The sequence below is a fragment of the Hyla sarda genome, chromosome 3, assembly GCF_029499605.1.
Source record: "Hyla sarda isolate aHylSar1 chromosome 3, aHylSar1.hap1, whole genome shotgun sequence".
Lineage (NCBI taxonomy): Eukaryota > Metazoa > Chordata > Amphibia > Anura > Hylidae > Hyla > Hyla sarda.
In genome coordinates, this window is record NC_079191.1 from 415,011,454 (window position 1) to 415,026,601 (window position 15,148).

Consider the following 15,148-nt stretch of genomic DNA (forward strand, 5'->3'; position numbering starts at 1 on the left):
AAATCTGCAGCAGAAAATACGCAAGTTTCAAAAACCGCTGTTATTGTCTCTGTTAAAAATCTGGCGTAATTTTTCTTTTTTTTTTTTAAACAAAACCAACAATAAATAAGATTCATATCTTTCCATTATATTTTTTACTCTGTGTTGGTTATACTTCTGGTTTTGTTCAAAAAATAGTGACCAAAATGAGGGCTGAATTACTGTGTGTGAGCATAGCCTTAACCCCTTAATGATCATGGACGTTTATTTATGACGTATATTAGCCCGTGGCTAATACCGGACATCGTCGATCGGGCTGATGTCCGGTATTAACCCTTTAGACGCCGCAATCAAAGTTGATTGCGGCATCTAAAATGGGAGAATATGCTGCCGGTTAGCTCAGTAGAGCTGTTAGGGACCGCCGCTGTGAAATTGCGGAGTCCTGAACAGCTGAGAGGATAGCGGGAAGCTCCCTACCTGGCTCCACGCTGTCCGATTGGCGTTTGATTGTTCCAAGCCTGAGATCCAGGCTTGAGCAATCAAGCGCAGATAACACTAATCAATGCAATGCTATGGCATAGCATTGAACAGTGCTGGCAATCAGTGTAATGCATTTTATAGCCCCCTATGGGGGCTATAACATTGCAAAAAAAAAGGAAAAAACGAAAATACAAAAATGGAAAAATGCTTGGTCCTTAAGGGGTTAAAGGGGTACTGTGGTGGAATACATTTATTTTAATTTTTTATTTTTAACCCCTTAAGGACCACAGGTTTTTCAGTTTATGCTTCCTCACCTTTTAAAAATCATAACCCTTTCAATTTTGCACCTAAAAATCCATATGAGAGCTTATTTTTTGTGCCACCAATTTTACTTTGTAATGACATGAGTCATTTTACCCAAAAATCTACGGTGAAATGGGAAAAAAAAATCATTGTGCGACGAAATTGAAGAAAAAAACGCCATTTTGAAACTTTTGGGGGCTTCTGTTTGTACGCAGTACATTTTTCGGTAAAAATGACACCTTATCTTTATTCTGTAGGTCCATACGGTTAAAATGATCCCCTACTTATATAGGTTTGATTTTGTCGCACTTCTGGAAAAAATCATAACTACATGCAGGGAAATTTATACGTTTAAAATTGTCATTTTCTGACCCCTTTAACTTTTTTATTTTACAGTGTATGGGGCGGTATGAGGGCATTTTTTGAAGTTTTTATCGGTACCATTTTTGTATTGATCAGACCTTTTGATCGCTTTTTATTCATTTTTGCATGATATAAAAAGTGACCAAAAATACGCAATTTTGGACTTTGGAATTTTTTACATACGTCCGTGGTCATTACGTGGTTAAATCAACTGGTGCAAGAAAGTTAAACAGATTTGTAACTTACTTCTATTTAAAAATCTTAATCCTTTCAGTACTTATCAGCTGCTGTATACTACAGAGGAAGTTCTTTTCTTTATGAATTTCTTTTCTGTCTCCTCTGTCCATGTCAGGAACTGTCCAGAGCAGGAGAGGTTTGTTATGGGGATTTGCTCCTACTCTGGACAGTTCCTGACATGGACAGAGGTGTCACCTTCCTCTGTTGTATACAGCAGCTGATAAGTACTGGAAGGATAAAGATTATTTAATAGATGTAAGTTACAAATCTGTTTAACTTTCTGTAGCCAGTTGATATGAACAAAAAAATAAGTTTTCCACGTATCAGCTATAAGAGTAAAATGCACACATTTGCTATTTCCCACCATAAAAACTACTTTACATGGGAAAAATACTTAGCATGGTGGGAAATATCTGTAAGTCCCGACAGGAGGTTATCGTACTACAGCCAAGTTATTTACGCGACCGGCTTAAATTATCAGATAAATTCCTATTGATATTGTTAATGTTTATCGGGATCTTTCTGGAATAAGAATAAATACTATTAAATACATAGTAAAATTGCAAAAAGTTCATACATACAGTAAAATACTAATACATAAATATCTGAACCCATAGACTGTGCATGCACTGGGGGGACTTCATAAGGTTTCTGGAACATACACAGCAGGGGTGTCACAAAGTCATCGGACCCTCATTTACTATCTCCATATAAGATTTCTCAAGTGGTCTCTAAAATATAATGTTCCAGACAGTTTGATTATAATAACCAGCAGTTAAAAAAAAAAGCACTTATTATTATTATTTTATTATTATTATTATTTTATTATTATTATTATTATTATTTTATTGTATTATTGTTATTATTTTATTATTATTATTTTATTATTTTTATTTTATTGTATTATTATTAATTTATTATTATTATTATTTTATTGTTTTATTATTTTATTATTATTTTATTTGTATTATTATTATTTTATTATTATTATTAATATTATTATTATATTATTCCAAGAGCAAATTTTTATAGAGCTATGTTTCCCTTTTGTAGCATATCAGCTTATTATTATTATTATTATTATGTATTTCTTTAAATTGAAATTAGGTTTTTACTAATATATTGTCATTGAATATTTGTTTTTAGAATGTTCCAAATGAATGTTCAAAATACAAACATAAATAATAATTATCAAAAATTCTAGAATGAAGGAAATCAGCTTCTTGGCCAACACAAAGACTTTTTTTTCATGCCGTTTTTTTTTCGGCTTGAATAACAAAATAACAGCCTTTTTAGTTTTTGTTGCGTTTTAAACCACGCCCCTTCCCCCAAGGGTGTATTTTCGTATACATGTACAGTGATCCCTCAACTTACAATGGCCTCAACATACAATAGTTTCAACATACAATGGTCTTTTCTGGACCATTGTAAGTTGAAACCAGACTCAACATACAATGTACAGACAGTCCAGATCTGTGAAACGTGTCAATGACCGGAAGAACCGACCAATCAGAATGGGCATTCGCTGGTAAAACTCTTGTATTACTGAAGTGTATGCACTGACTGATGTCTGGTAGCGCCCCCTACAGTACAGGGAGGTATTACATGTTCTGTACTCTTTACCTGTCCCAGGGTTACCTGCTCCTTTGGACACCAGGTGAGGGCGACTCCATGTTACTTTTTTAGGACACTGTGTACTGTACAGGACCCTGAAGAAGCTCCTGTCCTCTACATAGACCAGTGTTTCCCAAGCAGGGTGCCCCCAGCTGTTGCAAAACTACAACTCCCAGCATGCCCGGACAGCCAAAGGCTGTCCGGGCATGCTGGGAGTTGTAGTTTTGCAACAGCTGGAGGCTCCCTGCTTGGGAAACACTGACATAGACAGTGATTACATCTCCCAGCAGATCTTTCTTACTTTTATATGTAAGGATTTGCTTTATCTATATTAGTTATCTACTTATTTTTCTTTAATTCTCACCTTTTCCTATTTTTGGATGACATTTTGGGGCTTTAGATCCAATTACCAGGTTTCCATAGAGTTCTGGTCTCAACATACAATGGTTTCAACATACAATGGTCGTCCCAGGACCAATTCATATTGTAACTTGAGGGACCACTGTATTGTGTTTGCATTTTCCTCAGTTGTTTGATTTTTTAAGTATGTTATTCAACGATTTCTAATGAAATTTGCAGAAAAAAGCCACCTTAAACGCAATGTAAAATGTGATGCTTTTTTGAGTTTGTTTGTATTATAAAAAAAAAATTGAAAATTTATGGTTTATGGGAAAAATGTCAGAACCTGGGGGAAAAAATACCACACCTAAAGCATGCTGTGTTTTTAAGATATTAATGACCTAAAAAAAAATGCACCCCAAGTAAGGAAAACAAAGAAGGATAAACATTGTAGGTGTTATATAGTTCAGCCTACGCAATGCATTTTTTTCTGGCACATTTTCTTTCTTCTTTTTTTTTTTTACTTTGCTTTTTCTTTATATTTTCTGCCACTACTTTATTTTTTTAACGTAATGTGTAAAACCACCCTTAAGCTATGTTCACACAGCGTAATTTCCTAGCGGAATTATGTGGAAATATTCTGCTGGCAAATACTGCATTGATTTCAATGGGATTCTGCTGCACCATGCACATGTGATCAAGCTGAGACTTGTAGCCATAATGAGCATCCAACAATCCCCCAGTATTAGGGTACGGTCACACGTCTCTTACTTGCTGCAGATTTCACTCATGTAAATTCGCAGGTAATCTCATAGCATGAAATCAGTGATTTTCCAAAAACAGATCTCAAGGAGGAGAAGGGTCAGGCAGTAAAAATCTGTTCTAGGGGAGATAAACTGGTGGCTGAGGTGTCTGACTGTGGCTTTCCCCTCCCAATTGAGGAAACATGAAAATTCGGCCGTAAAAAGCGTAAAATTAGCAGCAAGTGCTGGACGTGTGAACATATTCTACTGTCTGAACGTTCATTCAGTTATCTCTCCCCACTACCCCATACACATGAATGTTAGTTCATGTTTCCTCTATGAAAAAGTGTTTGTCTTGTTACAAGGATGTTGTACATATACAGTAAATACAGCTGCGTCCCTGGGCCATGTACTTAGTGACATCGTGTCTCATCCCCGAACTCTGTGTCACCTGCCTACAACTGACTGATAAAGCACGTGGCATTTGAGTCCATTCAAGTTCATGCTTTTGGGATGCATTCAAGTCCATTTGTCATTCCCATTGTACCATCTCCAGAATAGCATTCAAATACAATCTGTTGGAGACAAAATTGGACAGATTTGCCCATAGCGACCAATCACAGCCCAGTGTTCATGTCCTAAAGAGCTCTGTAAAATGAAAGCTGAGCTGTGATTGGTTGTTATGGGCAAATCACTCCAGGTTGCGTCTCCAGACAATTAATATATCTGGGCCAGTTTAGTTTTTATTTGTAGTACCGGCCATGTTATGTTATATCACATTGTTGTATAACACATGGGCCGCCATTTATTATTGTAGGTGTAAGTGAAGCATTTATTATTGTAGGTGTAAGTGAAGCATTTATCATAGTAGGTGTAAGTGAATTATTTATCATTGTAGGTGTAAGTGATGCATTTATCATTGTAGGGGTAAGTGAAGCATTTATCATTGTAGGTGTAAGTGAAGCATTTATCATTGTAGGTGTAAGTGAAGCATTTATCATTGTAGGTGTAAGTGAAGCATTTATCATTGTAGGTGTAAGTGAAGCATTTATCATTGTAGGTGTAAGTGAAGCATTTATCATTGTAGGTGTAAGTGAAGCATTTATCATTGTAGGTGTAAGTGAAGCATTTTTCTACACCTTTTTTGTGTGTGCTGGTGATGTGTAGGAGCAGCAAATTTATTAAATGGTCACAGAGCAGTTGATAAATTTTGTGCAGGTCAAGAAATTTCTCTCTTCACATACACCAAAGAGCTAAGCTAAGTCTGGGCTGGTGTAGTTTTAGAGACTTTTCAGTGGCTTTGCGCCTTTTTAGCACCTTTTCACAAAAAGACCCAGTTCATAAAACCCTTCCATATCATGTATATTGCCAAAATCAGTGGATTGCAACTCAGAATCAGCAAAAATGTGTAAACAAAAAGGCGCAAATAAACCCTGCTTGTGCCTTTTTTGCGCCTTTTGTAGACACAAAAAACAGTCTAAAGACAATGATGTTGGCCATCGAGTTTTTGTCGTGTGGCCCAATATGGCAACAATGTAATGCTGGGCTTTTGCGGTTTGTCCAACTGTGACACAACGATTGTCTGAGTTATTATGAGTTATTCAGAGATTGGATAATACTCCGTCAGGTCACCAGAATCAGGTTATACTAACCAGAGATCTATGGATCATTAGGAGGGCATTTTCTGCCAAAATCTATGGAACCTAGGCATTTTGCATGGGCTTTCACCAGTTTTTTTTGTAGGGATCTGCCCTACACCTTGGTGGGTTCTCGTGGCTGGTACACCAATACCATTCACTGACTGCCTATCCACAGCTGTGGTTATTCCGCATGCACACTGCACCTGTTGTTGTTGCAGCACCTTCAGGGACTCTGGATCCTCCGGTCTGATGTTTAGGCCCAATTGTTGTCTCTCGGCAGCTCACCTTTGTACCAGGTTGAACCTCTCTACTCTGGCTCCCCATTGCTCTGGCTTCCTGTCCACAGCCCACGGGGACACCAAGACCTCAGGCATGGTACAGTCTGGCTGCATGCTTTCCTCATGGCATCAAACTCAGCCTTTTATCCCTTCAGATGGTCCCTCCGAACCAGCAACACAAAACCCACCTCCAGTACCAAGGGGTATGATCGGAAAATGAGCCAAACGGAGTTGCTAGATGACTCCAGTCAGATGATTGAAATTAATGGGTCCGGCAGGGATATGGCAGGAGGCGGTTTTGAAATTCTCTCACCGAATCCGGCTGCTGGTGAGTGAAAACTAGATGTGAATGCACGCTTACAAGGAACATAATTGTATTATACAGACACAATTTGGTTATGATGATGATATTCACTTCTATGACATTAAAGGGGTATTCCAGGGTTCTTTTTTATTTGACTATGCTACAGGGGCTGTAAAGTTAGTGTAGTTCATAATATAGTGTCTGTACCGGTGTTTCATGGTGGTCTCACAAGTCTTTTGTGATTTTGGGCCCAATGTTTATTTTTAAAAGCATACAAAATGACTGTTGTCTCAGGTTAGACCAGGTTGCAGTGCGGCCCGAGACATTACATCACTAGTCAGGTGATCAGAGGGAGCTTGTCTTTGCTGCAATGGGTGAAGCCGCCGCTGGGTGGGAGAAGGATCATTCTGCAGTGAATTGTAATTTTGCAACAGTTGGAGGCACCCTGATTAGAAAACACTGGTCTGTTGAATGGAAGACATCACACCTGTATTTCAATGGGTGGGGTGGCTGATGTGTGGGAGGAAGAAAAATAACCTCACTGTTACGCCTAGCGCTCCGGGTCCCCGCTCATCCCCGGAGCGCTCACGGCGTCTCTCTCCCCGCAGCGCCCCGGTCAGTCCCGCTGACCGGGAGCGCTGCACTGTCATGGCCGTCGGGGATGCGATTCGCACAGCGGGACGCGCCCGCTCGCGAGTCGCATCCCAGGTCACTTACCCGTCCCGGTCCCCTGCTGTCATCTGCTGGCGCGCGCGGCTCCGCTCTCTAGGGCGCGCGCGCGCCAGCTCTCTGCGACTTAAAGGGCCAGCGCACCAATGATTGGTGCCTGGCCCAATTAGCCTAATTGGCTCCCATCTGCTCCCTGCCTTTATCTGACCTCCTCCCATGCACTCCCTGGCCGGATCTTGTTGCCTTGTGCCAGTGAAAGCGTTTAGTGTGTCCAAAGCCTGTGTACCTGAACTTCTGCTACCCATCCTGACTACGAACCTTGCCGCCTGCCCCCGACCTTCTGCTACGTCTGACCTTGCCTCTGCCTAGTCCTTCTGTCCCACGCCTTCTCAGCAGTCAGCGAGGTAGAGCCGTTGCTAGTGGATACGACCTGGTTGCTACTGCCGCAGCAAGACCATCCCGCTTTGCGGCGGGCTCTGGTGAAAACCAGTAGCCTCTTAGAACCGGTCCACTAGCACGGTCCACGCCAATCCCTCGCTGACACAGAGGATCCACTACCTGGAAGCCGAATCGTGACAGTAGATCCGGCCATGGATCCCGCTGAGGTGCCGCTGCCAAGTCTCGCTGACCTTCCCACGGTGGTCGCTCAGCAATCGCAGCAGATTGCCCAACAAGGACAGCAGCTGTCGCAGTTGACCGCCATGTTACAGCAAATTCTGCCTCTGCTACAGCAGCAACCATCTCCTCCGCCAGCTCCTGCACCTCCTCCGCAGCGAGTGGCCGCTCCTAACCTCCGCTTGTCCCTGCCGGACAAATTTGATGGGGACTCTAAACTCTGCCGTGGATTTTTGTCTCAGTGTTCCCTGCATATGGAGATGTTGTCAGACTTGTTTCCTACAGAACGGTCTAAGGTGGCGTTCGTAGTAAGCCTTCTTTCAGGAAAGGCCTTGTCTTGGGCCACACCGCTCTGGGACCGCAATGATCCTGCCACAGCCACAGTCCAGTCCTTCTTTGCTGAAGTCCGAAGTGTCTTTGAGGAACCTGCCCGAGCCTCTTCTGCTGAGACTGCCCTGCTGAACCTGGTCCAGGGTAATTCTTCCGTTGGCGAGTACGCCATACAATTCCGTACTTTTGCTTCTGAACTATCCTGGAATAATGAGGCTCTCTGCGCGACCTTTAAAAAAGGCCTATCCAGTCGCATCAAGGATGTGCTGGCCGCACGAGAGATTCCTGCCAACCTCCAAGAACTCATCCATTTGGCTACCCGCATTGACATGCGTTTTTCTGAGCGACACCAAGAGCTCCGCCAGGAAAAAGACTTAGATCTCTGGGCACCTCTCCCACAGCATCCTTTGCAGTCTATGCCTGGGCCTCCCGCCGAGGAGGCCATGCAAGTGGATCGGTCTCGCCTGACCCAGGAAGAGAGGAATCGCCGTAGAGAAGAAAATCTCTGTCTGTACTGTGCCAGTACCGAGCATTTCTTGGTGGATTGCCCTATCCGTCCTCCACGCCTGGGAAACGCACGCACGCACCCAGCTCACGTGGGTGTGGCATCTCTTGGTTCTAAGTCTTCTTCTCCACGTCTCACGGTGCCCGTGCGGATTTCTCCTACAGCCAACTCCTCCCTCTCAGCCGTGGCCTGCTTGGACTCTGGTGCCTCCGGGAATTTTATTTTGGAGTCCTTTGTTAATAAATTCAGCATCCCGGTGACCCGTCTCGCCAAACCGCTCTACATTTCCGCGGTCAACGGAGCCAGATTGGACTGCACCGTGCGTTTCCGCACAGAACCCCTCCTGATGTCTATCGGACCCCACCACGAAAGGATTGAGTTCTTCATTCTCCCCAGTTGTACCTCTGAGGTCCTCCTCGGTCTGCCATGGCTCCGGCTTCATTCCCCCACCCTTGATTGGACCACCGGGGAGATAAAGAACTGGGACTCTGCCTGCCATAGGAAGTGCTTCTCCCCCCCTCCCAGTCCCGTCAGGCAAACCTCTGGGCCTCCTCATGGCCCCCGTCCTGGTGTCACACTGCCCCGTGCCAGGCTTCGCCCTCTGCCCTCCCTCCCCATTCCCACTCCTGCTGTACTGCCTGCCGTTGAGGAAACCCTCCATTCTTTCCCGGTGTCCTCATCCCAGGGGAGGCAGTTGCCGGTCAAAGAAAAGGGGAGACCTAAGGGGGGGGGTACTGTTACGCCTAGCGCTCCGGGTCCCCGCTCATCCCCGGAGCGCTCACGGCGTCTCTCTCCCCGCAGCGCCCCGGTCAGTCCCGCTGACCGGGAGCGCTGCACTGTCATGGCCGTCGGGGATGCGATTCGCACAGCGGGACGCGCCCGCTCGCGAGTCGCATCCCAGGTCACTTACCCGTCCCGGTCCCCTGCTGTCATCTGCTGGCGCGCGCGGCTCCGCTCTCTAGGGCGCGCGCGCGCCAGCTCTCTGCGACTTAAAGGGCCAGCGCACCAATGATTGGTGCCTGGCCCAATTAGCCTAATTGGCTCCCATCTGCTCCCTGCCTTTATCTGACCTCCTCCCATGCACTCCCTGGCCGGATCTTGTTGCCTTGTGCCAGTGAAAGCGTTTAGTGTGTCCAAAGCCTGTGTACCTGAACTTCTGCTACCCATCCTGACTACGAACCTTGCCGCCTGCCCCCGACCTTCTGCTACGTCTGACCTTGCCTCTGCCTAGTCCTTCTGTCCCACGCCTTCTCAGCAGTCAGCGAGGTAGAGCCGTTGCTAGTGGATACGACCTGGTTGCTACTGCCGCAGCAAGACCATCCCGCTTTGCGGCGGGCTCTGGTGAAAACCAGTAGCCTCTTAGAACCGGTCCACTAGCACGGTCCACGCCAATCCCTCGCTGACACAGAGGATCCACTACCTGGAAGCCGAATCGTGACACTCACATTTACAAATAAGGAATCATGGGATTTGTAGTTCAAGGGAGGGAACTGCAACAGGAAATAGCAACAGTCCACCAACAGATAGCCACAGCGTTATGGTTGAACATAGCCCTTTAGCTCCAAGACAAGCGCAGATCCTTCCTAAACATGTCCATTACTGTCTGGCAGGTAAATACTCAAATCCCCTTATGGTATATAACACCTTTAGCCCCTTAAAGGACTTGTTCTTTCCTCCTCGCCTTCTAAAAATCATAGACGAGTATGAGGGCTTTATTTTTGCGCAACCAGTTGTCCTTTGTAATCACATCACTCATTTTACAATAAAAGGGATGGCGCAACCCAAAAAATACTATTTGCGTGGCAAAATTAAAAATAAAACCACAATTTTGCAAATTTTGGAAGGTTTTGTTTTCACGCCGTACAATTTACAGTAAAAATTACATGTTTTCTTTATTCTGTGGGTCAATATGATTAAAATGATACCAATGATTACATAATTTTCTATAATTGTACCGTTTAAAAAAAAAAAAAAAAAAAAAAAACCTCAAACGTTTAACCAAATTAGTACGTTTAAAATCCCTTTATTTTGACGACCTATAACTTTTTCATTTTTCCGTATAAGCGGCGGTATGAGGGCTCATTTTTTTCGCCATGATCTGTACTTTTTATTGATACCACATTTGCGTATATAAAACTTTTAATACATTTTTAATAAATTTATTTATGGAATATGATGTGACAAAAAAAGCATCCATTTTGGACCTTTTTTTTTTTTTTTATGTTCACGCCGTTCACCGTACGGGATAATTAACATTTTATTTTCATAGTTCGGACACTAACACACGCGGCAATACCAAATATGTTTATAAAACTTTTTCCCACTTTTTGGGGGTAAAATGGGACAATTTACATTTTTATTGGGGGAGGGGATTTTTCTATTTTTTTAACTTATTTTTTTTTTTTTACACTTTTTATTTCCCAATAGCCACTTTTTTTGTCCCCATAGGGACTATTTTTATTGCAATAATTTTTCTCCTCAAAAATGTGGATTTGGTGCGAATTTCATGCAGAATTAGCACGGATTCTGTGCAAAAATTTACTTTTGTAAATTAATGCAGGCACTTTTTTATGTGCACTGTGTATCCATGCAGAATTCATGCAGAAAATCCACATGAATTCCGCAGAAATTCCACATGTGAATGCAGGATGCGGAATTTCGGCCCAATTAATGCGGCCGTAGAATTCAAGCATTTATGCCCAATTTTCGCCGTGTGAACATAGACTCACTCCAGCCATTTCTGGCACATTTTAGCTGCTGCGGTGACTTTCTATTTGCTGCCAAATGTGTAAATTTAGTTAATGGGATTCTATAAATATCTCATTCATGCAATACTGTTAAAATAAAATGTTCAGGTCATTCTGTCTGCCGACTTTACTCTTCTTCATGGATTTCATTCTGCTTTTCTATGTAAAAATATCTAATTGTGGTAAAAGTGTATTGAAGAATGACTTGTGTTATGGCACAGTAGCAGTGTGGCCACCATCTTTGCAATAGTTGCTGGAGCAGTGTTATCCAAAAAATGTGCCTCCAGCTGTTGCAAGACGACAACTCCCAGCATGCCTGGACAGCCAAAGGCTGTCCAGGCATGCTGGGAGTTGTCGTCTTGCAACAGCTGAAGGCGCACTGTTTCGAAAATACTGTGCTAGAGCTTTGAGCAGTTTTAGGGTGCGTTCCCACCTGGCATATACGCAAAATTTGCAGCAGCAGGAAATACGCTGCGTATTCCTCGCTCACGATACACACAGGGCCTTCCGGCGGCAGCCCTCTGCGTGTAGTGAGTTTTAGAGGCGGGGCCGTGTGCCGGCGTGACTGTGATGCGCGGCTCCGCCTCCAAAACTCACTACACGCATAGGGCTGACGCCGGAAGGCCCTGTGTGTATCGTGAGCAAGGAATATGCTGCGTATTTCCTGCTGCTGCTGCAAATTTTGTGCAGCGTCAAATACGCTGCGTATACACCAGGTGGGAACGCACCCTTACAGTACCTTCCTTTTTAAAGGGTAAAAAAAATAAACGTTATCCTACAAATTAAAGGGGATCTCTAACAAAATACTAGGCCATCAATAGTTGATGAGCGGGGTACCAGCGCCTGGCTCTTGCACTAAACAGGGAACTGGAGATATTGAAGATAAAGGGGTTGTCCAGTAAAAAGAACCAACCTGTATATGGTGTAAAAAAGTATAACAAAGCAACTTACTAATATAATGTTATTAGCCATACTGTACAGATCTCTCCATATCAGCTCTGCTCTCTACCTTGAAGCTGTGATATCAGGCCACACTCTTTTAATGCAGTCTGCTCCCATCCCTCCTCTCCTACCGTCTGCTCAGGACCAGACCATTGATGTGAAGAGGGGAACTCATATCACTGCTTATTAGATTTTAAGGTAGCAGGGAGCTTTCCTAAGAAAAGACAGCAGTAAGGCTTCTTTCACACTACCGTCATGTTCCTGTCCTCTGACACCCATTATTGTGCAAAAACAGGTCATGAAAAAATAGATGGAATAACCGAACATAACGAATGCTAACGGATGTCCAATGTCAGTTATTTTAACGGGCATTCTGTCAAAATAACTGACACATTAACCCCTTAATGACCACGGACGTATATTTAAGCCTGTGGCCGGCTCCCGTTATGTGAAGCGCGCTTCATAGCTGGTTGGATCCCGGTCGCTATCAGCAACCTGGATCTGCAGCTAATGCTATGGCATAACATTGATCAGTATATGCAATCTAAGAATTGCATGCGGACTAAAAAAAATAAAAAGTTAATAAATGTGATGTATGTAATGTATGTAAATGTAATTCAGTAATAAAAGTTTAAATCACCACCCTTTTCCCATTAAAAAAATATATGTAAAAAAAATTCCTAAGTCCAAAATTGTGAATTTTTGGTCAGTCAAAAATCAATCAAAAAGTCCCATTAAAACAAAAATGGTACCAATAAAAACTTCAGATCACGGCGCAAAAAATGAGCCTTCACACCACCCAGTATATGGGAAAAAAAAAATTATAGGGGTCAGAAAATGACAATTTTACACATACTAATTTTGGTGCATGTAGTTATAATTTTTTTAAAGTGGTAAAATACAATAAAACCTATATAAATTGGGTATCCTTGTGACCGTATGAACCTACAGAATAACGATAAGGTGTCATTTTTACAGAAAAGTACATTGTGTAGAATCAGAAGCCCCCAAAAGTTACAAAATGGCATTTTTTTCCCCCAATTTTGCCTTATAAATATATATTTTTTTTCTGGTTTTGCCATAAATTTTGTGGTGAAAAAACACAAGCTCTCATATGTGTCTGTAGGTGCAAAATTTAAAGTGTTCTGATTTTTAGAAGGTAAGGTGGAAAATACGAAAGTGCAAGAATATAAAAAAAAACTTGTGTTCCTTAAGGGGTTAAATAGTAACTCAAAATTATTATTTTTTGTGTGTACACGCTTTAAAGTCAGTAAAGGGCAGTAAATACTGTATTGGAGCAGCCATTTCCCATGGTCCTAGCTGCAAAAACATAATGAGGGACATTTATCAATGTTTGCTTATGTATTCCTTTTTTTAGTAATTTTTTCCTTACTTTTTTTTTGCTTATATGCGACTTATTTATCAACTGCTTTCAGCCTGTTGGTAATTTTCTTTCACATAAGCATTTTTTCCTTTTTTACTTTGGTAGTAGCTTTTTCTGCTCCATGTTTGAGCTGGAGTAAATTTAGTCAATTTTTAACCCTGTTGCAACTTTTTTTTGCGCAGTTGCGACTGTCGCAGTTAATAAATACCAGACTACCCGTAGTCCATTTTAAAATTATTACTACATAGTTCATTTTTGGAAAACTTGCTTTTCTCTCTTTCCAGTCAAAATGTCGCACGAAAAATCGCGTAGTCGCAGTTGCGACAATTATAGTAAAGAAAACCTGACTAAACCCGTTGATAAATGTCCATAAATATGAGCTTGAGCCTTCCATTTGGTCTCCTATATCACCATACCAGTGCAGTGGCCATACCCTCACACAACGTTACCCATTTTGCAAAGGCTGGAGGCACACTGGTTAGGAAACACTGCCCTTAAAGCTTGTACAAGCCTTCACCCACAGATCCTTCACTTCTGTGTTTTGCATTGAGCCATAATAGGGCTCATATAGAGGTGTATGGGGTCCGCACTGTCGCTCTATAACACGTTGGGGGAGATTCATCAAAACCTGTCCAGAGGAAAAGTTGCTGAGTTGCCCATAGCAACCAATCAGATCTCTTCTTTCATTTTTAGCAAGGCCTCTGCAAAATGAAAGTAGCGATCTGATTGGTTGCTATGGGCAACTGGGCAACTTTTCTTCTGGACAGGTTTTGATAAATCTCCCCCCAACAAGCCTCTCCTATAGGAAATGACAGAGGGGTTTGTTTTATTAATTTGACAGGACATGATTTTTTTCGTATTCCAATGCCAGTCAATCCCTGTATGTTCGGAGATATCACTGCTTCTAGGGAAGAATGTTTTTGTTTTGTTTGAGTTTTAAGCCCTTATCCAGCTGTTCTCTAGGTTAGGAAAAAGGATCAGCACATGGGATGTGCCAGACATTGTTCTATAGATAGATAGATATGAGAATGAGAGAGAAGTCCAGATAAAATGAAAGAAAGAAAGAAAGAAAGAAAGAAAAAGAAAGAAAGCTCAAGAAAAAAAAACTGTGAGAATGAAAGAGACAGAAGAAAGAGATATATAGAGAAAGAAAGAGAGGGCAAAAAAAAAAGATAAGGAGAGAGTGAGTGAAACAAGCGAATGATAATATAGGAGATATAAAGAAATAGAGAGAAAGAAAAAAGAGTGATAGGGAAGGGGAGAGAGAAAGAAAGAAACAGAAAGAAAGAATGAGAAAAAAGGAAAGTGTGGTAGTGGGGTGTGATGAGGGCAGATGTTGTTACCCTAGGGGCAGATGGCATTAACCCCTTGTATTGAAAGAAAGAGAAAAAAAAGAAAGGAGAGAGAAAAAAAGAAAGGAGAGAGAAAGAATGGAGAGAGAAAAGAAAAGAGATAGAGAGAGAGAGAGAGAGAGAGAGAGAGAGAGAGAGAGAGAGAGAGAGAGAGAGAGAGAGAGAGGGGGAGAAAAGAAAGAAAGGAGAGAGAGAAAGGAAGAAAAGAGATAGAGAGAAAGGAAGAAAAGAAAGAGAGAGAAAGGAAGAAAAGAAAGAGAGAGAAAGGAAGAAAAGAGAGAGAGAGAAAGGAAGAAAAGAGAGAGAAAGGAAGAAAAGAAAGAG